The sequence below is a fragment of the Papaver somniferum genome, chromosome 9 (assembly GCF_003573695.1).
Source record: "Papaver somniferum cultivar HN1 chromosome 9, ASM357369v1, whole genome shotgun sequence".
NCBI lineage: Eukaryota > Viridiplantae > Streptophyta > Magnoliopsida > Ranunculales > Papaveraceae > Papaver > Papaver somniferum.
In genome coordinates, this window is record NC_039366.1 from 62,526,894 (window position 1) to 62,551,891 (window position 24,998).

At 35.7% G+C, this 24,998-nt stretch overlaps 1 pseudogene; it reads left to right on the plus strand.

The window, feature by feature from the left end:
* Positions 1-22,050, plus strand: part of LOC113312018 — a 37,332-nt pseudogene extending 15,282 nt beyond the window's left edge.
* Positions 22,051-24,998: the final 2,948 nt, after the last annotated feature.

Here is a 24,998-nt window from a genome sequence, read left to right on the forward strand (position 1 = left end):
TAGAAAAAAATAAATACAATAGCAAGTAGACCAACTGAATTATCATTGGCATATAGAGTTTATATCTCAACCTCTACTCAACCAGTATGTGTATAGACACAGAGTCCGTGAACCTGATTGTTAAGCAAAGTACTTGGACGATCTCAAAAATCAATATCCCAGATCAATCTAGTCGTATCCAAATAATCCAATCGGAATTCTTCCAAGTGATTAAACTTATTATCTATCTTTTAATATACGAATTTTATAAGAAATAATTCTCGTAATCGATTACAATAAACGGACGTATCTACTTAGATTGAATACGTACAAACCTGTGTATATCCAGTTATAAAGATAAACAGTACAATGTGGAAAAGGATAAATATAAGACACCCGAAATTTTGTCAACGAGGAAACCGCTATAGCAGAAAAACCCCGGGACCTCGTCTCTATTTGAACACCAAACTGTATTAAGTCGCTACAGATATTAACCTACTATAAGACTTCGGACTGGAATGTAGTTGAGATCGAACCCACCCTCGAAGAGATTCAGTTACAGTCGCTCTCCTTACGTCTCTTGAACCTCGCAAGGCTCTACACAATTGATTACCTTAGTTGACGTCCTTTACATCCTAAGAGTTGCTTCCGCCGAAGTGAATACTTTTGATACCAATATGCCTATAACAAATAAGCTTATTTGATTTCCGTTTAGATCAAAGTTCGAGGTGAGGAAATATGTTTGCAACAGACAAAGATATCAAAGCTCGCAATTCGGAACACTTACACTCACTTAGATGAGAAGCCTGGATCTTTTTACCACCTCTTAAGAACAATATTCGAAAGATCAACTAATATTAATTTTCAGATATTTATCTCAAGGAATCACTAATTTTGAGACGAAGAGAACTTTAAGATTACTATCTATCTTTCTTGAAAGAGATTACGAAAACCTCGATAACAGAAAAGCAAGATCAAGATACACGAACTATCAAGATAAATATAGTCGTACCTAGCTTCACGAATCCCCAAAGTGAAGTATTTTATTTGTAGACCTAATTATGTTTTTCAGAGGAAACCCAGGTCAATAGAGGACGAATCTAGAATCAACTAGGAAACTGAGTGTCAGGGATCGATTAAATTTCCCAGTTGAAAGAGCATCTCTATTTATAGTTTTTCCAAGACCAGGGGTTGCTTCAAGCTAATATAATTTGATAATCTAACAAACTCTATTCTTGAAAAATACGATAGAAGAATATAGACTTTGGTTTGGTTCGGAAAGAACTAAAAATAATTTGATATTCATTTAAACACCTAAGAGTTTAATCATGATGCACTCACATAAGTGTTTACTAGTATCTTATAAATATAGATTTATCGCATATAATATAACCTGCAATATGCGACTAGCAATATTTGGATACCATATATATTTGACCGCTAGCTTCATTAGCCAGAGACCTACGCGGTAACTCTTATTCTATATAATTATAGGTTGTGATACTCAATTGTTAGATCATAGCTAGGTTGAACCCACCAAGCGTTGGTATGTCAAGTTTGGTTGTGGTATTTTAGTATCAAAACTCATCTAGAGTCGCTTGATTAAATACTGGAGATAACTTCGCTTAGGTTAGACTAGTAAGTCTAAGAATGTAAAGACATATAAGTATATTTACTTTGAAGACCTGAAGAAAGTGAAGAAGTAACGACTGCAACGACGACATCATCCTTCCTCTTGAGGTTAGTAATATTGACTTGATCTTGTTTCCATTCCTAACGTATCTTTCAAGTCGTTTTAGATTGAAAACATAACACGCGAAGATATATACATATGAAACTCTAGTGTTAGACTAGTATGATCTAACACTAGTCTGTTGTATTACGAAGTATAACGCTTATCTTTTGAACTTCGTAAATACGACATCGACATAATCTGTTGTATATAGTTACTTGATTATGTGCGCATTATATAGGTGCGATTTTATCCTAGAAAACTATGTATTGTTACATTAATTAAATGAAGTAGATGTATGGACTTGTTTCATAATCGAAAGGTAAATCATGACGTGTTGATCTGGTTCTTCATTGAATAATTTAATTGATCAATACAAGATGAACCAATCTTAACTTTGGTTGAGAGTTGTGGTATAACCGGTCATATCCTATAATGTATAGCTAGTTGTAATCGATCACAAGTTACTTTGGAAATCATGGTGTAACCGATGACAACTTATATTGGCATGCAAGTTGTAACCGGTCACAAGTTACTTTGGAATCCAAGGTATAACCGGTCACAAGATGAATTGGGAAGTTAATTGTAATCGGTCACAAGCTACCTTTGGGAAGCAAGGTGTAACCGGTCACAAGCTACTTTGTGGAGCAAGGTATAACCGATTACAACCTATCTTGGGAATCATGTTATATCCGGTCACAACATATTTTGGAGTGATGGTATAATCGGTTCCATGAGAAAAATCAAGTTTCCATGGTTCACATATTTCTTCATTATGTGTGTGAATTAGGGTTTGGGGTTTGCTAAGATGAGAAGCTTCTAGATGTCGATATTATTTGAACATGTACATAACTCAAATTCATTAATTTTTCAAATATATTTCTTGATACTCAAGGTGATCCCATACCGAAAAATTGAAAAAGCATTTAATTATGATTTTCATCATATATGTTTTAATTACCAGTAATTAAAGCATATCTTCTGAAAAAATATTATTAGTTAATGTGATAGACTAATAATAGAAGTTTTCCATGAGAGTTTTTGGAAATATGGTTTGGCATTTAAGTGGAAATAGGAAAACCGAAATTAGGTAGTTTAATGGGAATATCTTGAGAATATTTTCGGTTTTGGAATTTCCTTGTTGTCCAAAAAACCTTGGTCTATGAATAGTTGAGTTTGCATTTCTTGCAAACTATCCTAAGAGACAAGCAAACTTCATTCATGTAGTTTCTGGTGGAGCCGTCTATTCGGACAGGAAAGTACCCTAATTAGGCGAAATATCTTACGACTGCTCGTTTAAAGACTTCTTTGGATCAAGAATCTCTACGAGTACCGTTGGTGGGAAACTAGATAATTGCATTGTTATTTTAGTTTTTGATTATTGATATGATTTACTAAGTGTTGTTGTAACTTTGATTGCACCTAGTTTGATTATTCTTGAGAGCCTTATCTTCTGACATAAGGGTCACTCAAACTAGATCAAAGTATCGACGAGATCTTTATAATCATTTTCGGATCTAAAGACATCTTGTGATAATCCATTGTTAACAGACTCCGTTCTGTGTGTGATTGATCACAAGAGTATTCAAGTTGTGTTGTGCAGGTTTTGAAAGGCAATAGAAGATTTGAATACGAAGAAGAATTCTTATTAGTTTTCGTATCTTGTGGATTTAATGCACAAATATTGATCGGCTAGGATCCAACTAGAATCGTGTTTATCTTTGATATACTTGATTGACTAGTTGTGTGAGATCGGCATCACCTTATAGTTTCTCTTTGAGATCTTTATTAATTGATTGCAAATCTAGAATTTGATTATTTCGGTAATCAAAGTTTAGATTGATCTAACCAGACAAAGGATTTTATTAGTATAAATGGAAGAGCCTCTGTCAACAACTCACATATCTTTATAGGAAAGATTGATTAGAGTGGTTACCAAACAGATTCTTCCTTTGGTGTTTGGAATATGATCCAAAGGACTTGTTATTCATGTGCGTGACTCTCGAAGTAGAAGACACAGGGATACCGAGGAAACTAAGTAGCTAGGGGTAGTCTACTTGGTCTCAACTATACGAAGCTAATATTAGATTTTGTATAACGTCTTAATTCTGAGAGTATCCAAAACTGGACTAGGTCCCGGAGTTTTTCCGCATTCATGGTTTCCTCGTTAACAAAATATTTATGTGTCATTTACTTTGTTTTTCACATTATAATAGTTAGTATAATTAAGTAAATTACACACGTACGTTAACTCCATATCACTTAAAACCTATAGAGTTTCGGTTTAATACCGTACCTATTATCAAGTGAACACTTCGTTGTCGTATCGTCTCGATCTTGAATCTATAGTCAATCACAGAAGTGATCTCTTGTTGTTGTATTATCTCGATCTCGTATCCATAGACGGTGCACACTTCGAGTTGTTGTAAATGTCTCAACTCTGTCCATAGAAGATCACACTTGGTAAAGGACTTATAGGTTGATAAACGAAAGATTGTGGTTTATTTGGGTACACTTGTCTTTTCATCAACTAACATATGTGCCTTACACGGGAAGCCTTATTTTCATGCAAACCTTGCTTGTCATATGCAACATACCACATATATTGTAGCATAAATGACTTTGCATATATCACTTATCATATACACGATACTTTTATGACTTTTATCATATATAATTTATTATATGCGGCTGATGAATGTCTTACTTCATGTGGCTATCACGCACTGCATATGCTTAACCACTTCATTACTCATATAATTTCTTTTCTATTCCTTCATGATCATTCATGACCTCGCGTTGATGTCATGGACCATAGTGCTTATCACACTCAACACCAACAATGACATAACTTATTCACAAAGGAATATAAATACTGATTGATACATCTGAGCTCTCGCTGCTCATTTGAGTTTCTCATAGACTTGGCATAAGGTATAAATAAATACCTTATTTTAGTCTACCTATTATCTATAATTCTCACGAGTCCCATCAGACTCATCAGTCATGTCAAGTCAGACATGAAAAGTCAATTGATTAAGTAAGTCACACCAATTTAACAATAATAGTATTTGACTGTACTAAAATTACACGAGACACCAAATACGTCACAAATATGGAGATATTCACAAGGATATTGATATGGAGGTATACGACATGCAATGTAGAAAATCACTCATTACGAAAAAGTGACTGGAATATATGAACGACTGACATGTTGATGAATAGTGGGTGTGTAACCGTCATATCTTCCCTGACAAGAGGGATACGGTTTCTTTACATTCTTCATGATCTCAACTTCACTACTATTTCAGAACTTTCACTTTCTACGAGGTCATAGTGTACACTTATTACTATATAAATAAATTATTCAACTTATACAAATCATAACACCTCTTCAGAACAAGTTTAAGCCTGATTTTACTAAAGCCTTCTCGAGAAATATTCATATACAATAATACACATCAATCAAACCAATATAATCTTACACTCTGATCTCAACACTCTCGTTTCTTTCCTCCCTAAACCAATCTTTTATCCTATTTGTGACCGAAGTAATAGAAGAACGTTTGTTTCTTGTTTTAGGCCAGTCTTGTAAGAATTTGATCTTTCGTTCACACACAAGCATCAGCTTACCCCCACTTTTTACGGGTTTTTTTAACCCTAAAATAATATGTTAAACAAAATTACCAACAACATCCCACATGTTTCGATAAAACCTAGTGGATATCCATCCAAGGGCAGTACATGGTTGCATTTGAAAAAGAACCTTTTTAATTTCATCATCAGATGGATTTTGGATAAGAATAACATTCTCTGGATCATTGATACACAGACTAATATTATGCAAAAAAAAAAGTTTATCATGGTTACCAAGGTTTATAGTTATAGTAATCTTAGTGAATGCTCCTTAAGATTACTAGCTATACTATCCCTATCAGTGAGCCAGACTCCCATCATACTCTGATATAAAGTATATATCTGAGTTCTTCTCTTCCTGAATTTGACCTTGTATGAAAATACTCACAGTGATCTTATTATGAAGCTTTAAGATGTTCTTTTTGCTCTTTGCATATAGAAATCTTGTTGAAACTCATACCAATATTTGAGTTTATTTTCTAATTCTATAAAAGCATTCAAATTAGAGTCTCCAGAATTATTTTGTTGCAAATGAGCAAGTTGATCCTGCACCATCTTTATTTGAGTATGTATATTACCAAAAATATTCATATTCCGGAGATCTAAAACAGTTTTGACATCCTTCAAAGATTTAATCAATCTAAAAGCATGAGACCCCCTGTTGTCAGTGTTCCGGTTTGCAGTGATAATGTATTCCAAAAAACTATCAAGTAACCAACATTTGAATTGAATCTATAAGTCTTTTTGGTAGTATTTTCATCTCTAGAGCTGACCAGCAAAATGTGAACATGATTATTACTCAGTGCAACAAGATTGAAAAAGCGGGGGTCTAACAACCTCACCCAATATTTCGTTTATGCAATCTGTATGGACGAACTCCAATGTAATTTCAAGAGAATTAACTAGACAGTCAGACTCAATCAATGGTAATATATCCAAAAGGTGTATCTCTATTTCACAATGTAATCAGCAAATCAAACAGATAGAAATCCGCGAGCCTGATTATTATGTGAAACAACTTGAACGGTACCAAAGATCAATGTTCAAATGTCAATCAATTTATATCAACAACCAAAGGTTGGATTATCTAATCGATTGAATACGCACAACCTGTGATATTTCACACTGTATTAAGCCGCTACAGACACTAGCCTACTCCAAGTTAACTTCAGACTGGAATGTAGTTGAGACCTAACCAATCTCACACTGATCAAGGTACAATCGCGTTCCTTACGTTTCTGAATCCCAGCAGGACTATGCACACTTGATTCCCTTAGCTGATCTCACCCACAACTAAGAGTTGTTACGACCAAAAGTCGAAGACTTGATAAACCAATATGTCTCACACAGAAAAGTCATAGATAAATCTGTCTCCCACAGAAATACCTATGAGTTTTGTTCAGTCTTTTGATAAATCAAGGTGAATAGGAACCAATTGATACACGGTCTTATATTCCCGAAGAACAACCTAGTAATATCAATCACCTTACAATAATCTTAATCGTATGGTAACAAAACAAGATATTGTGGAATCACAAACGATGAGACGAAGATGTTTGTGACTACTTTTTATCTTTCCTATCGAAGATTAAAGCTCGAGAAAATCTTATAGAAGATAGTACTCAATACGATATAAAACAACAAGATCAGAACACGCAAATAGTTGGGTCTGGCTTCACAATCCCAATGAAGTCTTCAAGTCGTTAACCTACAGGGTTTTGGAAAAACCTAAGGTTAAAGGAGAATCGACTCTAGTCGCAACTAATATCACACAGGAGGTGTGGGGATTAGGTTTCCTAGTTGCTAGATTTCTCCCTTACATAGTCTTCAAATCAGGGTTTGCAATTAATGCTGCCTTGGTAACAAAGCATTCAATATTCATCGTCAGTTGAAAACCTGATTAGACTCAAGCTAATATCTTTCTACCGTTAGATCGAACTTAGCTTGTTACACACAAATGAAAAGTGACTTCATTTAGATATGAGTAACCATACCCAAACGTGTGCACCTTGTCGGCTCAATAATAGTTAACCGAAGTTAGCCATATGAACACTTTCATATCAACCTTATTCATCTTAACCATAACTAGTTCAAATGACTCAAATGAAACTAGTTCTAGAGTTGTTCAATTGTTTATATTCTCATTGAAGTATACAAGATACAATTGAAGCAAAATCGATTTTCATTCACTCGAATCAATTCATGAACATTATAGCCACGGTTTGCAAAAGATTGCATTCCTTAATATATAAATGTATTAGTTCATGAACAAAACGATTTTAGAACATAACCTACTCAAGTATGCAAACGGGTACGCATACCTAAGTGGCCGGACTAAGTTTGGGTTCGCCAGTATGCGAACGGGTACGCATACCTCCAAACTCAGTTGAATTTCCGGACATGAACTTTACGCCAGTACGCATACGGGTATGCATACTAAGTTCCCGGACTTTCATTAACCAACCAGTACGCATACGGGTATGCATACTATGGTTCCCGGACTTTGAATAACTTGCAAAAGTTTAGCATACAAGTACGCATACTGTGTTATGTCCAATCATGGTTAATTGTTCTAAACTCCCGTTTCAATGATTGAAACATTCTTAGAAGACGACAATAGCTATCTCACACAAACTATTAGCTTCAAAACAATTTTCAAGTGATTGAATGATCAATACGAAACATTCCGAGTCTACATCAAATGACTATCTCACACAAATCATGCAAGATGTTATCATGCGATTTTCACATGATCATCTTTTGACTTTCGTCAAGAATATAAGATGAATTTGGTTAAAGCGAAAGATTACCAACACATATTTCGAGAAATATGTAAGCGAGTTAAACTCAGCTCGAAATATCAAATGTGTATAATCGAAGTCTATATAGCTATACGAATTTTGTCTCAAATAGGAGATAAAGTAGATAGACTTTTGAGTGATAGATGAGTTCAAGTCTCCACATACCTTTCGTTGATGAAATTCCATAAGCTCCCCTTAGTAGTTCTTCGTCTTCAATCGATGAACGCCGTGAAGTCTAATGCTCAAATACACTTACTATCCTAATCCGAGACTTAGCTATAAGTACACTAGAAATCAAGACTTATAGTTTTGACAACTAAACTTGACAAACAAGCTTGAGATAGCAACGCTTGCGCATTTGACCGAGCAGTGCTCTAACAAAGATGATAAACCATGGCAATAGAGAAAAAATTGAACCACTCAACACAAGCCTTTCCAAAATAAGGCTTTCCACATTCGTTCTATTAGTCCAAGTTTAAGGATTCCTTGACAAATTAACATCACTAACCCCTGAACCATCTATATGAACATTACCACCAAGTTTATCACTCTGACTAGCTATAAAGTTTCGGTCATCTATAATCACCAACGAATATAGGAATCTTTCATCTAGGTCATGCAAGTAAGGCCATTGTGCACCATGATGCACACTAAAAGGGTTTTCTCTTTTCTAGCATTAAAACTGGCCAAACTAACCAATAATTCCTATTCCTACCAATAATCTCAAATTCAAACCCTTATTTGCATATCATCAGACACACCAACTGGAATAAGAAAAAAACATTAATTTGAAAAAACAAATTAGCACTTAGTTAGTGTAAGGGGAGATCGAACCCTTGACCTACCACATCACGGGATTAAAAGTCACGCGCCCTACCTCTACCACGGAGCTAAGTCGGCTCGTTTGTGTTTGTTCTTTATAAAAGAAAAAACTGTTAAGTTAACGTTAATTACAAAAATCAAAAAAACATCACCCGCCCTCAGCAAGAAAAACCCAGATAACTTTTTTTGTTCTTCATCATGACTACCTTGTCAGCAATAGAGATTAAAGCATCACAACCTTCACCTCGAAGGGTTTCCACCAATTTTTCCTTGAAGATTCCGATCAATGCCAAGTCCAAAGTAGAGTTTGAAGTTACTTTAGTTACTAATGGTAGCTTAGTAACCGATTGGCTGAAGAAAAGATCGTTTCTTGAAAGCTCAATAGTTGTTCATCCAGTTCCATTCTTAGCAGAAGAGAGAGTGAATGGAGGATTAAACATCTTGATTGGGTTTATGTTCGACAAGGATGCAATTTTGTATTCTGTTCTTGAAACGGAAATACCCAAATCACTAAAAGCTTTGTTGGAAGATCGGGCTTCACCAGAGTTATTGAATTTCAGGGGAGACGAGACAGCCCTTAGGAATTTGAGGGATGGACATAATCTGAGTTTATCGTTCTTCAAGGGGGACATGAAATTGAATAAGGAACTTCAGCAAGAATTTACTCAAATTCAAAATTTAATTACAGAAACTGAAGCGATGGTGAGAAGAGATGACGGGGTAATGGATGCCAATAAAGTTCAAATATTTGATTCAGAGCAGTTATGCATCATTAGAGGTACTTTGAAACTTTATAGATCTTCCATGGTTTCTTCTTCAGTTTAAGAGCATCAGGCTTTCCCATACTCCTCTTTTCCCTTCCCTTCTCCATTCTGAAAAAAAGAAAAAATCGTTTCTTGATTTGTTTTTATCGTTTTTGTCCTACTGATTTTTCCGGATCTACCACATGAACATCATCGCCAACTTCAAATCTTGATACATGAAATTTTTTAGTAATTCTACAATAGTATTCTAGGGTTTTCGTTTTCTTTTTTCCTTCCAGTTTTTCGAGCAAGATTTGTTCTTTCTTTTTCTTAGAAATTGTCTGCAACTTAGAATTCTTCGTTTCGTATTATTATTCAGAATTCTACAATTGCGAACTCAACTCTTCAGAATTCTTCAATTGCAAACTCAATTCTTCATTCTTCATTTTTTACATTTCTTCAATTGCACATTCGTCGTCGTACATTCTTTATCCTTTGTGAACTGGTGCTGCTATTGGATATGAGCTCCTGTGGTTAGTAGACAGTATTCTACTACTTTGAGAACTGCTGCTTGGTTGGGCCTTGAGAGGGAGATGGTATAGGAAGAACAGATTCAGCTCAAAAGGTGATAGTAGTCTACTGTTGTTTATGCTGATTTTGCAAGAATTTCTGCTGCTGCGCAGCTTGTTATCATGTTTTTCAGCTTCCATTAGAGATGAACCGAATAGAAAAATTGTAAAACTTCAACTGAGCAATGACGCAGAATCAATAATACGTAATAACATTAGACGTTTTCTTATACAATTTTATAGGTTCTACTATGGCTGTCTTTACACCAATCGCTCTGCTTTGTTTCCTTCATGCCCCTCTTCAAAGGTTGAATAAGACGCTTTCCTATTTTTTATTTTTTTTGCTGGCTTTTTCCTATATATCTGGTGCGCCAGAACTTGCTATCAGTACACACGAGCAGAGTCTATGGCAGCTGATGTCATAGAAAGCTTCAGAATGAAATCTCTGGCGCAGTGCTTGAACAGCAAGTTCTATTCTTTCATGGCCAGCTTCATATTAACTAAAGAAATAAATGAATAAGGGCGAGGAGAATTCTGGGATTTTAGTTAATGATGGCTGCCCTGTTAGGGAGAATTTTTTTCGAAATTTGAAAGTTAGCCAGCTGATAACGAAACAGGACATAAATGGTGTGAATGATTTCATATACCAAGGGTGAGTGTCCCTGATATATCAGTTATTTTCTTCAGTGTACTTGTTTATTTAGAAAGTAACTCTTAACCATCGTGTTGTTATTGTGTGGCATAACGGTGCTAAAGGCGACTGGTTAAGCTGTCAAGATTTTAAAAGATTACTCGACAACGATGGGATTTTAGTAGGGGTGTTCATGGTCGGTTTTGGTTCGGTTTCTAGCCAAACCAAAACCGAAACCAATACTATTGGTTTCTAAAAATCTAAACCAAACCAATCCATTAACCATTGGTTCGTTTCCAAATAGTTCCAGTTGGTTTCGGTTTGTCCCAGTGGTTTTTGGTTAATCAATAATAATGTCAAACCAAAAAAAAAATACACAAATTTACAGACAAAAAAATCGTAGTTGCCGATAGTATTGGTTTACACAAGTTTACAGACAAAAAAAATAAAATAAAAAAAATATCAAGAATAGTTAAAGCTTACTCTAATTCTAGAGATCAAAAGAAGATATATAATATATCTTAATTTAGTTATTGACAAAAAAGTCGAGAAGGAAGACGGAAAGAAAAAAGTCGAGTAGCAGCAGCTGTAGTTGGGGGTGGAGAAGGGAGGCGACTGAGAAAAGGAGAAAGAGAAAGAGGGAGAGTATCATAATGAAATATTAGATTTAGGGTTTCTATTTATCCTCTAAATCAATGGGTAGAATCTAATACTTGTAAATCGACGGCAGAAACTAAATTTAAAAATTAATCGGTTATCCAATGGTTTTTGATTCGGTTTTAGAGGTCAAACCAAACCAAAACCAACACTATCGGTTTTTTACTTTCTACACTGTAACCAATCCATTAGTAAATGGTTCGGTTTGGTTTCTTCCTAATTGGTCTGGTTTGGTCCGGTTCCAGCGGAAAACCGAAACCATGTTCGGCCCTAGATTTTAGGGATGGATGTATGTTAAGTTGAATTAAACTACAACATTGATATCAGATTTTTACTCTATGATGATAACAGTTTTAGTTTTTGTGGGGGTTCAACTTATTTCTTTTGGGTTTCCATACAACATATCAACATCATTATGCTGCGCCTCATGCGTGAATCAAATCTTGGCATCCGTGGCGGATGGAACACTATAGACACTCATTTTGAAGTATGTTACGTAAGATACTGAGATTATTTTTAATTGTTAGAGTAATACATTGTTTTAACTAACCTTTGATTTTGTTCCGCAGCCTTATGTGAATGGGAAGCCTTCGCCGAACACCGCTAAATCGAAAGAATATGAAAAAGGGATATTTCCACTTGGTGGGGCTAAACCGTGGCAAAGAGTCTCGATGTTGTATGGTGTGGTGCATATCGTCAAAAAAAACACTGGGTGGCGGTACATATCGACTTAAAACATCATAACATTCATATATATAATTCCATGAGACCGCCACGTAATTCTAAATCAGACGGAGTTTATCCTGAAATCACGCGTATAGCAGAGTATTTGGGGAACTACATTGATACGGACTGGTTTCCCAAGTTTGTTGAGGGTTTCCCTCAACAGCCCGACATGTAACTACTTTTTTCCTGACACCCGACTTCTATTTCATCCCAATTTATTTTGAGATGTTGGTTGTTTTGTAAGTTAAGTAAATAATGATATACATTTCTGAAGCCAACTCGGTTTCTGCATATATTAGAACCTCATGCGGGGTATATGCCTTGAAGTTCGTCGAGCATCTAATCAGGGGGATTGATTTGAAAGATATTGATAAAAGTCAAATTCTGCGATATCATCGGGAAATAGCTGTTCAAATCTACAAGAAACGGTTCCTTGAGGTAATATCCCAAGTGGTGAATTGACAGGATGTAAATATATATTCAAGTGTGGCCTCTATCATCCTAAGTAACCCATTTATCTGTTTGTTTGTGCAGCTCTGACCTGAAAGAGAGTATATGCATTTTGGATATGCAAGTATTATGTCGATGAACTCAACTCTGGTTTTGCTCATGTTGGTTTGCCATGTATTTTTTTTTGTTAAATACAACCACACCTTTTGTGGAAGAAGAAAATCGTTGTCGAAATTCTATTGATCGTGTTCTGGTCATTTAAAAATGCAAAAATTATGTTAAACAAAAATTCAAGATTGCTTGATTGGCTGCTTGGTTGGGATTTTAGTTTTTTTCTTGGGCTTCCTTCCCGTATTCCTTGGTTATCAAAATTCACCTAATTTGATATGATTCCTCAAATTCTTTCATAATTGTACAACCTAGCTTCGCAGGATTCGAAGTATCTAGCAATTAGTCGCATTTGCTACAAAGATAACGAAAACACCAATAAAGTTGCAGCAAATATGGAATGAGACCACGAAATAAAATAGGCAAGACTCTTAATCAAATGTTTGCTAACAGTGAAGGAACGATATATAACTAATACCCCACAATATGTTACCGCGATACAAAAAATCAAGCAAACTAAAGATCAAACTCCACTTAATTGGTATCATTGAATGCCATGGATCACTTCCATATATCCATTCCAATGGACCTAAATTTATCCAACAGTCTGCTTAGATGTTCCTGCCTATCCACTTTAGACTTCAGCGCAGTAATTTCTGATTTCAAAGCAATAAGCCGAGTTTTCGATGACTCCTTCTCTTTGTCTAATTCAGAAATGCGAGATTGAATGACTCCTAGTTGAACCATCTCATCAGCGTTTATGGCATCCAATTCGTTCTCCAATTCTCGATCTTCTTTAGCAAGTTCTACTAATGAATCAATTCTTTTTCTTAATTTCTTAACATCATACCCCATTTCTACCAGATTCACCAGTTGTCCTCTAATATTATCTTCATCTTCATGAGATAGAATTTCAACTAAATTCTGAATTTGTTGAGTTATTTTCACAAAAATTACATCGGATCCTTCCTCCATTTCTTCTTGTTATATTTTTGGTTGAATTAATATGATGATTTAGGAAGGATTTGATAATGGATAAGAGGAAAACTAGAATCTGTAAACAGGATTGTTCACATGAACAAAACTGACAGCATTTCCGAATGCTAACAAATTTGGCTATCTGAACAAACTTGTTCACAAACACATTTTCAGCACATTACTCAACACTTCTCTAACCCTTGGACAGTACTTGGAAAATGGGCTGAAATCAGGATTATAGTGAAGCACACAAAAACAAATCTAGAGCAAATCTTAGTAATTTATAGTGAAACAAATGCTTCAAAAGTGAGTGAAAGTTTGGTGATACAACCAAGAATGAGTGAATAAACAAATGCTTCAAAAAAAACAAAAATGAGTGAATCCGAATGAAAATGATACACTCAAACCTGTGCAGGAAATATCCGCAACTAGAAACCAGGGAATATCTACAACTATAAGGCTATTATTCTCTTTCCAAAGCACCGTGGATAACAGCTGCACGCTAAGAATGTTTTTAAATAAGAGTGTTCACATGTTTTGTCCCCAACAACATATTTTGATGTAGCCATTTTTCTTCACGTGAACAATCTTGTTTACAAATGCCAGTTTCCGCGTGTGTCATTCACATGCGTGACAGATGTTATTTGTCGCTAAACCACCAAACCAATCTATCAGACTGATTAGATGGTCAAAGATTTTCAACATGCTTCTTGCTTCTGAACCGTCTCAGCATTAGTTTCCATAATCACTCTATTTCCTTGGAAATTGGTGCTAATAAACCTTGTGATACTCTGTTTCCCTTTTTTTTGGTGACCCGATTAGAGATAGTAAACTCAATCTTTAAGCTTGTTATTTTGAACTTTAAATGGATATTGTAGTGATCTCTATTTCTAGATGGTTCATGGTTGTTGATTTTCAAATGTTTGTTTCTGATGAATTAGATTATTGAGTTAGGATCAATAGATAATTGTTTCGAAGATTTATATCGAGTAGGAGCGATATGGTAAGATTTTTGTTGTGGATATTTCCTGCACAGATTTTAGGGACCATAATAAGTTGTAGATATTTCCTGCACAACATATTATTCTTGTTGCGGATAGTAGCTGCACACTAGAAGAACACCGTGGATAATAGCTGCACACAAATGGAACATATTATTATGTCAGTTTGACTTATCTTGTTGATAAGCCTTGGACAAGCAAGATGACCTTTAGTTTGCTTGCTCTTCCAATATAACGATATAGATAAATTTTCCAGGACGCTGAATTTTAAAACATAGTTAACACTGATAAAGTTCATTGCCTTATAAGGCTTAACAACTTACATAACCAGAAGAGTTTTACTTTGTAAGGGTACTTGAAGACTAAAGCGCATGACAGTGTTTTGGTTCAAAATAAAAACATACATTCTAAAAATGAGAGTCGGAGATCATTCAGAAAGTTCTGATCTATGCTTTGGATGGGGCTGGCGCTGTTGTAGTTGGCTGATTGACAATCGCACCAACATTAGGTACCTGCAATCCAACTAACACTGCGGCTGCAAGCCTGCAATCCAACCCTCCCATCAGCTCTGTTCGAAAGAAATCCACTAAATGGGTTATAGGGAGATCTCTAGCCTTCAAAAGTAGGTATTCCAACTCTCACAGATGTTTGTTGTCATGAGAGTATAACGGGCTCTCTTGGCTTTCACCCTAGTCCAATGCCTTGGATGAAGTTCCTGCACATATGAAAAAACTGCCTTATCCTTTTTGACTTCTAACATAGCCCTCCGATAACAATCCATAGTGTACGCTTGCGCAGATCTCATAAATGCCTTAGCAGCGGCGAAGTTGTGGTACCACCTGATGATATTCCCTGCATTGTGAAAAAATGACAACTGAATATGCCCTCAATATTATACTAAACTACATCGGCAAAGATAAGTAGGAGCTGTCCCGCGCTACATAGCTCAAGGGTTAAACTTTAAAGGAGATGAGTTTCTAACAAATGTAGCACAACTATAAAGTGTTGTTGTTAGATACCTTTAATATGGTACGCGCAATATACATGGAATGCTTCAGGAAACCCTTCCGCAATCGCTGATTCGAAGCCTGCCGATCTGTCTGAACACACAACTAGATCCTTTCTCATCGAATACTCGTGACCAAGCGCATCGAATAACTTTTGCATGAACCATAAACATGAATCACCGTTCTCAGAATCAACGATGGCAAACGCAATAGGGTACATTTTTCCATTGGCATCATACCCAATTGCCGAAAGTAGAGTTCCTCTGCGTTCCCCACTTAGATGCATACCATACACAGCAAATGCGGGTCTACACCAAGACTTGAATCCTGGTAAAGATACGCCCAGCGCAAAAAGAATAATACAAAAAACCACCATTTGTATCGGGTTCAATTGTTGTTTGCGTTCCTGGGTTGTGTTCTACAAGCATGTTACTGTGACTGACCAGGTGCTGGTATGACTGTTCAGGAGAACCTCTAACCGCTTCAATTCCCCATTTACAACCAGTGAGACCCTGCTTGTCAGTGATGATGTTACCTAGTCCTCTCTTCATGTCTTCACACAGTTATTGCTTATCACCCTAAAATGAACAAATAAGAATCACCATGTCAGTTTGTTGCCAAGACCAGAGAGTTATGTATACAAAAAGAAATTGATAAGTGTGATGTATCCTAGAGTATTCTAGGTTGTAGTGCTAGTCAAAGACGGTTGTAATGAGTGACTGACAAAAGAAAACTCTAGACAAAACTAGAGAGTCCATTGTAGCCTATAAATAGGAATTTCTATCATCAGTTGTAATCTGAGCAAGAAAATTAATAACAATGATTTTATAGTTTAAGAGAGTCTTTCTTCACCAACACTACTAGAGAGACAGGAGCTCTGTATGAGCAACCCTAAACCATCTCATACATCTCCAGAAATTGTTCTATCAAAAATGAGTGTTCATCGAACACCAAAAATTCAACATAGTATCATCAAAATATTAAAATTCAACATAGTTACACAGTATGAGAGAAGTACCCTAGTATGTACAAACATGCTAGTTTGTTATTGATATGTACAGCCATATCAGATGTTTTCTTAAATTCCTCTTTAAAATCCGAACAACCAAAATCAAACAGTGGCATAACTTTGTAATCAAAATTCAAATCTAACACTAAGAAATTGCCTATTAAACCCATGAAATCAAAATCAAAATTTTTATCTAGTTTAACATTATCATCAAAGATGAAATTGAACGCAAAAAGAAAACATCAAAGATGCATAAACATATAAATACCCTAACAACCAAAATCAAACAGTGTCATAATTTCGTAATCAAAGTTTTAATCTGACAATAAGAAACTGCCTATTAAACCCTCTTTCAAACCTGTTTCATGAAATCAAAATCAAAATTTCTATCCAGTTTAACGTTATCATCAAAGATGAAATTGAACCCAAAAAGAAAACATAAAAGATGCTTAAACATATAAAACATCAAAACCCTATCCTAATTTTCAATCTATATCCAGACGTGGAAGTGAAAATGAGGAAAAAGATTAGAAATCAAATTTCTAGGGTTTACATCAAGATTTTAGGAAGACGGATTTTTCATACCTGAGATTACAGATCAGTGGAACTTATAATGAAATGAACTTATAGATGAGTTTAGACTTCGATTTCCTTGCGTTTTGGCTCTCTTGTTCATCCTTAGAAAAAAAACTCTGGTATTTCTATTGAAGACACTGTATGATGATTGAAACTGACAAGAGGACAAGATGAACGTGACCAGAAAAGGAAATAACAAGAACCAGAAAAAGAACATGAATAGGAACAGGAAGAAGAAGAAGATGAGTGTGGTGTATGTTCTGTGGAACAAGATAAATGAGCTCTTTGGAGAGCTGAAGTTGAAGAAATGGAAATGAAGAGTAAGAAGAGAAATAAAAGATTTGAGTAACAACATCTAGACTTCGAGGCCGATTAATGATTGTATAATTTTTTGATAATCACGTTTAGTAAACATATAATGAGATCCAAATATGCAGTGTCGGGACTCCACAAAAGTTGATGTCGGGACTCTGATAGCTATCCCTTATGCCTATCTTCCCGACATTTATACGGTGTCTGGATGTGCTATCCCAACACCCACGTAATCCACAGTCAAATAATAACCGGTAACTGTAAATAAAAAAAAAAAAAATCAGATGTTAGGTACGGACAGGGAAAAACACGTCATAAAATAAAAAGGTAAGAGCAGAAACATCCAAATATCAAAATACATTTAGTTTTGGTCACGTTCGCCAACAGAAGATAGATTTCACCCTATTATTGAAATCAAGCATAGTTTCCGTCAAACACCCGATTAAATCTCACGGGGACACCGAGACTTTTAGATGGTGTATAACAGTTTCCTCCATCATCTCAATTTGAATTATTCAATTTTTACTTGATTGATATTTCTTCTTTAAAACATGAGTTTTCACTATTTTGGATAGAATAGAATGAAACGCTTTTACCATTTTGGATCCATATGATACTTTCTCGTACAAAGGTGCCTGACTTTGATCAATAAATGTACATGTTTTCAAAACCAAGTTCTAACTCTTTGTGGTTTTTAATGAAATTTTCCTTTCAGCCTTAAACTCCTGATATTTTTCAACAACACTTAGTACTACTTACATGTCATATGAACTATCAATATTAGTGCTATTTCTAAGAAGAAAAAAAGAAAAATCAACAACACTTAGTACTATTATGAGTGCTATTATTTCTTAGGCTAGTGCTTTTGTTGGTGCTTGTGTATAGCTTAAAATGGCTTAAATTCTGTTAAGCAAATGGTACCTTAGTATATATCACTAAGCAAAATTCTTCTTCAAATTAAAGAAGTCAAGTGTGTTATCCATATATGTTTAATCTGGCTCCAAAAAATATTGTCTAGTCATTCTTGTATGTTTTCTTGGGTTGGTTTGGTAGATTATAAGTTACAGTATATAGATTTTGAGTCACTAAAGACTAAACAGATCCGAGACTGTAAGTCAAATTTGTCTCGTAACAAATTTTGGTCCATGTGACACATTTTGGATCTCAAATCAAATTTTGAAAGTAATTAATATGGGTCACGTGGTAGCTAAAGTTGCAGTCTAGAGCATATAATGACACATTTTGACACACCGTGATAACAAATTGGCTCACAGCAAGGAATAAAAAAAGTCATAATCTTCAAATCTTCACTCATTCCGATTATAAATACCAAGCCAAGCGCAATCCAACATAGTTTGTGTCTAAGAGTTACAAAGTTGAGTAATGCGTCCAAGCAAATAAATATCTGCCACGATCATAAATAAATGTACCAATTTAAGACGCTACTTAGTTGTTACCTCACTCTCTTCTAATCTGTGTACGCAGTTTAAAACAGCATCTATTAAAGACTTAAACCCGCTCATCTCAACTACTGCACTTGCTATAAGTGCCACTTTTAGTTCAACCTTAAGCATGAAGTAGTTCCTCATATGGTCATCCACCTCTTTTAAGTTATTGAAAAAGTAGCTAGGAAACCGCCTTGTAATTTCCTGTTGCCAACCCTAATCTACAAATACTACTCTCACTCTCCCATTTCTCTCATCACTATTCAAACTGTGAAACTAAGTGAATTAGCAAAATGAAGCTGTTTAAAATTGAATCAGTGAATCTCAGAGCCAATTCATCACGAAGAATTTTTTTCTTCATAGCCTTGATCTTCATACTCCCACTTTCAGTATTCCAACTTTTGTATGAAACGGATAATCTGTTCACTGATCAATCACCCAGTATCATCTACCTTGGTTTCTTCTTCACCTTCTATCTCCTCTCTACCTCCGCTATCAGCTTCACCATAGCTTGTCTTTACGTCTCCAAACCCGTTTCTTTTCTGTCCGTTCTTCTCGCCATCCCTCGTATAGTTTTACGTGTTTTCATCACCTCCCTCTGCGCCATATTTCTTAAGACTGTAAACTACGTCGCCAGCTATTTCATTAGTAAATGTATCATTCATACAGATGATACCGTCCCCACAGCTACGGACGTTCTTCTTATGATTATTGATCTGAAAGAGTCAAAGGATGTTCTGAGGTGGATTTTATCTATCATCTTTTGTTTCGTGTACTTTGCTGTCAATGGATATTTAACGGCATTATGGCATCTAGCAAGCGTAATTTCGGTTACTGAAGCGAATGTTTATGGTATATCAGCCTTGAAGAAGAGCAGAGAACTGCTGAGACAGAAAACTGGTACCGCACTTGTTATTGTATTCTGCTACTTCGCTGATGTTTCGATTATTGAACTTAATGTGTTTCTCATCATGGTTTATCTTCCTATGTGTCGCGTGGTTTGGGTTCTGCTGATATTGGTTTATCTAATCTTGTTGACGGGTGGGAATTTCATTGCGCTATTTGTTCAGAATGCGTTCTATTATGGCTGTAAAAGCCATCACAACCAAGTTACTGATAAAAAGGTTTTGTCTGATCATCTCCCTACCACTACTACAGAAAACGGCGTTCAAGACGACTTGGAATCTCAAGGATGGAAGTTAGTGGGAGCAGAATAGTCTGGGAATACTTCATTACATGCAATTTGAACTTGTCCCATCTAAGTTCTCTAAGTTATAGGAGTATAATGAAAACAAGGATAATATGTTGTTTCTATGTTGGCATCTTAGTTGTCTTGGTTAGTGGGCATATCTAGGTTTCTTACTTGTCATGGTTTTAGCGCACAGAGATCTTGGCAGAAGACAACGCTTTGCAAGGTTTTTCCAGGTCTTGTTCAGTTTCTTTGGGATTCGATCAGTGGGATAGAGCAGATTAGGAAAACTTGGCAAAAAATTTAATTGTGCTGTCAAGTGAAATCATTAGTACATGAAAATATTGTAATTATTTTACAATTCTATTGCTTCTAGCAATATGGCTGTTCTTATATAATCTTTTATCTAGTTGTTGTCCAGTTGTTATCCTTGTTCGTCCTCTATTTTGCCTTCTTCATATTTCCTCTTCAGGCGTTGAAGGACAGTGGGGGTATAATTTTATAACTTTACGTTTAGGAGAAATGGGATGAAACAACGTTACTTTTAGGAATAAACATTAACTTTTACGAAAAACTTTTTAAGAGTAGTTGATGGAGGTGATGGGAGCTGCCCTCAGCTCCAAAATCCCTACGTACCAGTTCTCCATCCATCATGGAAAAACATTGATAGGCGCATTCGAGATGCGACTCTCACACTTGAAGTTAGAGATTTCAAATGCTGCTCCTCACCTGAATAGTTTGCATCGCCTTTCAATAAATCAAAAACTACAGGAGCCCCTGCGGAGAAAGAAAAACCTTTTGGTTGTTTCAATCTGGCTGATCACTTAATTCGCTTTCTTTAGTTGACTCCCTTTTTTCCCTGGTTCTCTAGTTTTGGCTATTCTTTTCTTGGAATCAACTCCTAAAGCCTTCAGCGAAACAAGACTGTTGATGTGTGGAATTACTTGAAAAGTTACCAAACGCTCATCTACACTTGCAACTTTGTTTAAAGTGTCAGTCTTTGCGTCGTAACGATAAAGAGTTGTCCCTTTGTACGAAAACAAAATTTCTTTGTTGTTTGTGAGGAGGAATGGCTCATACAAATCAAACGGGCTGGTGGTTGGGCATGGTATACTAAACTCTAAACTCCAGGCGTTGAAGGAGATTTTTTAATATTCATCCAGGCGTTGAAGGAGATATTTTAATATTCATCTTTCGAACCTGGAATAAGGACCCAAAATCCTTTCAGTTCAACAATTAAGGCTGACTTTTGCTCCTTCGACGCACCAGGGTTTATGTCAGTACAGTGGAAATTTCAGATAATGAAAGTGCAATGGTTAAAGAAATTTGATTAGAGATGTGAGTATACTTGTTGTTTATGGTTGAATACTTAGACTGAATATATTCAAATATCGTTGTGCTTTTACAGATATGGTCAGTGTCACCTTACAAAGAAGCCATATGAGATTGGAGCTGGTGATCAAGGTCACATGTTCGGATATGCCACTGACGAGACTCCTGAATTGATGCCCAAGCTCGGAGCCAAGCTCACTGAGGTGAGAAAGAATGGAACATGTGCATGGTTGAGACCCGATGGAAAGACCCAAATGACTGTTGAGTACAAGAATGATAACGGAGCTATGATTCCTATCAGGGTCCAGACCGTTCTTATCTCTACCTCATACAAACTTGTTTGATTTGGGGTTTTATATACATTGGTTCATGAACTGGATAGGCAATTTTAATTTCTCCCCTCCAAAGATCTGGTTTGTCTTTTTCCTTTGAGATTTGCTGGGTTGCTGATCACTATGGTTTCTGCACACTGATTTCCGAGAAAAACATTAATTAAAAAGAGCTTCTTTTAAAAACTTAAATCCGAAACCAATGCCTAATCCAATGGTTAAGTAGTAAGTACCCTACTTAGTTCTTTTACCTTACTTGTGCGGACGTTGTTAGAATGCGACAAGATTATCTAACACGTTGTTAGAATGCGACAAGATTATCTAACAGTTCATGACCCAAGTGGAAGACTTTTAGTTAGAGTCTCACGCTCACAGAATAGATTCTACAAGATAAGTCTCATGATTGGAAGGCCATTGTGTCTGAATATGAGACTGGAAGATCAGACATGGAAGTGGCATGCAAGATTAGGACACATAAGTTTCAGAACCTTAAAAACTATGTCTCAGAACAAGATGGTTCGAGGGCTACCACAACAAAACGGAGTGGTGGAGAGGAGAAACAGGACTCTAATGGAGATGACAAGAAGTTCTTTAAAGGCTATGCAGGTACCTAATTATCTATGGGGAGAAGCTGTACGACACTCCACATACCTAATAAACAGGATACCTACGAAAGCTCTGAAAGACATGACTCCATATGAAAGTTTGCGAAAGAGAAAACCAAACATAGATCATTTAAGAGTGTTTGGTTGCAAGGCATACGCAAAAGTTGATTCTGCAACTCTTAAGAAACTGGATGATCGATCTCAGACTCTTGTGAATCTAGGAATTGAGCCTGGATCCAAAGCTTACAGATTATTCAATCCAACAACGAAAAGAGTGATAGTGAGTCGAGATGTGGTGTTTGATGAGACAGCACATTGGAACTGGAAACAACCAATGAATCGAGAAGGGATCCAGGTATGTTTCACATGATATGGGGTCAAGTAATTGATGAAGGAGAAGGACCCATAACCATCAACACTGAAGAGAATCACTATGATAATCAAGAAGAAGAAGAGAATATTGAAAACACTGAGAATAACGTAGAAGAAGAAGAAGAAAAACAAGAAGCTTATGCAAGGAAAATTCTGAAAGAAGCAGGACTTGAAACTTGTAATCCAACTAAGATACCAATGCAGTTTGGACTAAAAGTTTCAAAGGAACAAGAAGAAGCAGAGATTGATTCAATGAGTTATAGAAGAAATGTTGGATGCCTTAGATACTTGTTACACACAAGACCAGATCTGGCTTTCTCTGTGGGAGTAGCAAGCCGTTATATGCAGAGTCCACGCAAGTCTCATGGTGATGTAATAAAGCAGATATTGAGATATCTAAGAGGAGCAATCAGCTATGGATTGAAGTATTGTCGAGGAGGATCAAAAGGAATTGTTGGGTATAGTGACAACAGTCATAATATTGACCAAGATGATGGAAAAGGTACAACTGGTCATATATTTTATCTAGGTGAAGCACCTATTACATGGTGTTCACAGAAGCAAGACACTGTATCCCTCTCATCCTGTGAAGCTGAGTTCATGGCCGCAACAGAAGCAGCTAAACAATCAATATGGCTTCAAGAACTGTTGGGTGAAATCAAAGGAAGAGAACTTGAAAAAGTTCTCATCAAGATTGATAATAAGTCTGCAATTGCACTCACTAAAAATCCAGTGTTTCATGGGAAGACGAAACACATTCACAAAAGGTATCATTTCATACGAGAATGTATCGAGAAGGAGATCACCAACGTTGAACACATACCAGGAACTGAGCATAAAGCAGATATATTGACAAAGGCATTAGCTCGGATCAAGTTTGAAGAAATGAGACAATTGATTGGAGTACAAGATATGTCACGGGTAAGGTTGAAGATTAACGGGGAGAATGTTGGTTAAACTTCAACATAGAAGTCACTAACAAGCTGGTTAGGACAAGATTAGGAAATTGATGTAATCCTAAGGGAATTAGAAGTCATCTAGTTCTAAGAAAAGGAAAGACATGTAACAAGGTAATAGGACTAGGAAAAGGAATTCATAGTTCTATATATATATATGATCACCAAAGTTGTGGTTGATCATATGAGCAAGATTAGAGCTTGTGTTTAGTTTTGAGAGATTTTCTAAACATCAATAAAGAGAGTTGTCTTTATATAAGCTAAGTTTCATCTTGCAGTTGCCATTAGGTTCTGTTTTGGTTACATGAGTAAATTTAGTTGGATCTTGTTAACTTGTATATACCATTATACAAGATAGGAATCCGTAAACTCTTAATTTAATGCATTCAATTTGCTGTTTTGCATTGCGACTGCTGTAACTCGTTTATGATTAAGGGAAACAATTTATTCCCCCTATTACCCTCAATGGTTTATTGGGAGATGCATTTAATTATTATTATAGTGGGTCCAATTGTATAGCTAATAGAAACTTTCATCTTTCGTGGGACCTGGTCGTATTATTTACAAAACACTTTAATTAAATCTTAACAACGTCCGCACAATGCCTAATCCAATGGTTAAGTAGTAAGTACCCTACTTAGTTCTTTTAATCTTCCTAATATTCACCATATATATTTTTTTAAGTTTTAAACGTCTTTTTCTCAATTGTTTTCCATATATTTACGCTTCAGATTAGGATACTAGCATAAAACAAGGGAAACTTAAACTCAACGTGGGGCCAACTTCTCGGTTAATTTTCTTAAAAGAAAATCACCCAAATAAATTTCTTCCGTTTGTTACCTAATCGGACAAATATTTTAAATGATAATAATTAATTAAATCTATTTGTACAGATAATAAAGTTGAAATTATATACTGATAAGGGTAAAGATGGGATTAATGTTTTGTGAAAAACGTGAAAACCTTAATCCAAGATAATTATAATTCCAATATAATTAACCATATTCCAGGACAAAAAGTAGTTATTAAT